At 34.2% G+C, this 3,693-nt stretch overlaps 1 pseudogene; it reads left to right on the top strand.

Moving 5' to 3' along the window:
* Positions 1-100: 100 nt before the first annotated feature.
* On the top strand, positions 101-2,003 carry LOC125852206 (1-aminocyclopropane-1-carboxylate oxidase homolog 11-like; annotated as a pseudogene).
* Positions 2,004-3,693: the final 1,690 nt, after the last annotated feature.

Raw genomic sequence — 3,693 nt, 5'->3', positions numbered from 1 at the left:
CGTCAACTCTACAGGTTCCGGTTGTGGATCTCAGTGGCATAGAGGCCGTTGAAGATGGGCGTAAGAAGATTGTTGATGAAATAAAGGAAGCATGTGAGAAATGGGGATATTTCCATCTGATACCTTTTTTGAGTTCATACCAGCATCCAGGGAAAGGCTTTTTGCTCACCCCGCGAAAGGCGCATGGGTTGACTCTATTTCTTTCTATGAGTTAGCAGGTGAGAAGGAAAGACTAGTAGTGCTTAGAAATCCGGCTGACATTGAACTTAAACTAGCTGCTAGCAAATCATGGGATTCCTTCAAGTGTTTTGGAAGGAATGATTGATGGGACTCGCAAATTTCATGAACAAGATGTTGAAGTGAAGAAAGAGTACTATTCGTCTGATACAATGGCCGGACAAGTTAGATATGAGAGCAGTCTTCATGTGCACAGAACAAAAGGAATCACTGCAACCTGGAAAGATTCATTATACATTCACGGTGAACCAGAAGAAATACCACCCGTTTGCAGGTAACTCAGTATTTTCTAATTCTGTATCTGTCCTGTTTGATGTGTTGAAGTTCTTGCATTAAATCCTCTGCAGAGTGGTATGTTCTGAAATCATTAGAAAGCGCACAATTAACCTCTCATCTTTTCTTAATGTCCAGGAAAACAAACCTTGAGTAAAGAAAACATGTCATATAACTAGGACACATTCTTCTTGGTTTACTATCAGAAGCTCTCGGGCTAAATCCAAACCACTTGAAAGCTACCGAATGTGCTGCAGAACAAACGTTGATATGCCATTACTACCCAGCATGCCCACAGCCAGAGCTAACTCTTGGTACTGGTAAGCATACAGATCCTGTTTTCCTTACCATTCTCCTTCAAGATCAGAATGGTGGGTTCCAAGTCTTGCGTGATAACCAATAGGCCGATATTGAACCGATTGAACATGGTTTGGTTGTTAATATTGGTGACTTTCTTCAGGTTTGCAATAAAACACAACTTCAAGTATAAAGAATTTCAAGTATTTGATTATCACGCTAATGCTTTGTCCAAACCTCTTGATAAGACTGGTCTTGATATTTTTGGACTGTGAAGAGAGACCAAGCACCACGCCGCCAAGCAGCAGCAAAAATTATCATCATTCAGACTGTGAAGAGAGACCAAGCTTCACTGTTGTTTATTTTAAAATAAAGAGATTAATCTCAAGAACATACTTTAATTTGTTCCTCTAATAATGTAAGCACTATCAGATGAGTTCCATTGGATCTGATAGTGATCACAATTTGAAGTGCTCTAGATTGAATTGTTATCTTTATTGACAGTCATATTGGACTTAACCCCATCTCTTTTGAAGTTTGAAAATTTTAGTGTCATGATCCAAACCGTCGTGACTGGCACCCAAACCAGTCCCTGTATTGGCGAACCAACACTTAACATCCTAACTCATGTAATCATCTAGCAAAATTATGATATAATAAAGTCTAAGACTAAAAAATAAATGAGTACTAAAACAACTAACTAAAAAGTCTAAGAGTAGCAATATCCAGATAATAAAGAGTCTCAATGCCTGAAAAGAAAACATTAGAAAATAGACATCATAAGTAAAATCATCAAGAGGCTTGGAGAAATACTTAGAGGTATAATCAGCTACCAGAAAGTCTTTATATAGTTGGGGTTTTTCTTCAGATATAAGCTCTTTGATAGGACCATACATCTTTGGTTTGCTCCTACTCTATGAATTGCACTTGCAAAATCAGTTTGAGATGAGTAACAATTTGTAAGAAATGATAACAAAAAGTAGAGATGAGTAGCTTTTGTTGCCAACCTGAAGAAGGTCACCAATATTAACAACCAAAAAGCTCATATCAGAAGAAAATCTCCCACTATATAAAGAATTTCAAGTATCTGATTATTTGTTTGATAAAACTGCAGGTCACCAAGCAGCAGCAAAAAGGGATAAGTATCAATCAAATAATGTTATCCCCTTCTATCTTATTGTAGATCGAATGGAGAGACTACTTTTTCCTTTATTTAAAATAAGTTAATTTTGAACGGATATCAAAATAAGTGAATAAAATCAAATAAAACATAAAAATATTAAAACATTAAAGTTAAAGGACATTTTTGAATTGTTTTTTTTTTTAAAAAAAATACACATAATTTATTAAAAATAATTAAAAGTGAAAAGATAATAAATTAATTAAATAAAGTTTCAAGTGAAAAGATATTAAAATAAATATTTTACAAAGAAATAATTTAAAAATATATATATATATAAGTATTATTATCAATAAATATGTGTTCTAACTAATTATAAAGGTACCAATAAAAAAATGACATGTGTACAATTTGTGCACTCATCACTTGCCTTCAAGAGAGTGTGCACACTCTCTATGACATGTCAGCGTTTATGGTGTATTTATTTCATTTTAAATTAGTTTAGGGGGGGTAATAGGACTCTAATTAAGTTTAGGTGTATCTCTGGGATTTCGATCATAGTCTAGGGGGGTACTTATGCATTATCTCAAATATATATACTCTTATAGTATCATTGACTAATGAGTAATTTATGAACAAGAAACCTTAATGATACCACAATAATATACATATACGCTTATAGTATCATTGACTAATGAGTAATTTCTGAACAATAAATCTTATTGATACCAATACAATATATATATATATATATATATTGATCTAGTATCAGTTAAGCAAAATTATCAGCTTTAATGATACAAATACAATATATGATACTGATTTAGTATCCGTTAAGCAAAAATTATCAGCCTTAATGAAGGGTGGGTGGGGGTATAACCTGTAATTATTTATGAGAGACAATGTATTTCTTGAATTATTTTGGATTTGAGTATGAACATGTAATTATTTTGGATTTTATGGCCATTTATGTAGTTATTCCTTTTTTAATCCATTCATCTCCACATATGTCTTATCTATCTAATATATAATATAATATAATAATCACTTCATCTCCACATATCTCTTATCTTATCTAATATAACATAATAATCATTTCATCACCACATATCTATCTAATCATATATATATATATATATAGAACCTTAGGCCTGTCTACGTGGCACCACCACAAATCAGCGAGATTGGGAGAGGGAGGAGAGAGGCGAGCGAGATTGGGGGAGGAAGGAGAGAGGCAAGCGAGAGAGGGCAAAGAGTGGGAGAGAGGTGAATTGTATATGNAGTTAGATAATTGTATATTATAGATATGTATTTGTATATATGACAAGCGAGATTGAGAGAGGGAGGAGAGAGGCGAGCGAGATTGGGAGAGGAAGGAGAGAGGCGAGTGAGAGAGGGCAGAGAGTGGGAGAGAGGTGAATTATATATGTATATTGGTTAGATAATTGTATATTATACATATGCATTTGTATATATGGCAAGCGAGATTGGGAGAGGGAGGAGAAAGGCGAGCGAGATTGTGAGGGGGAGGAGAGAGGCAAGCGAGAGAGGGCAGAGAGTGGGAGAGAGGTGAATCGAATAGGTATATCGGTTAGATAATTGTATATTATACATATGTATTTGTATATTCTGGCGAATTATACATATACAAACGTGACTAATTATACAAACTCGAAGTCAGCCCACGTAATTAATATATAATTTTAGTCGCGAGTGGTAATTATAGCAAACTATAACTATGATGAGTAATTAAGTAGTATAAGTTA

This window comes from Solanum stenotomum, unplaced genomic scaffold (assembly GCF_019186545.1).
Source record: "Solanum stenotomum isolate F172 unplaced genomic scaffold, ASM1918654v1 scaffold32800, whole genome shotgun sequence".
Taxonomy (NCBI): domain Eukaryota; kingdom Viridiplantae; phylum Streptophyta; class Magnoliopsida; order Solanales; family Solanaceae; genus Solanum; species Solanum stenotomum.
The sequence above is the reverse complement of the archived record's forward strand: the minus strand, read 5'-3'. Positions and strand labels throughout refer to the sequence as shown.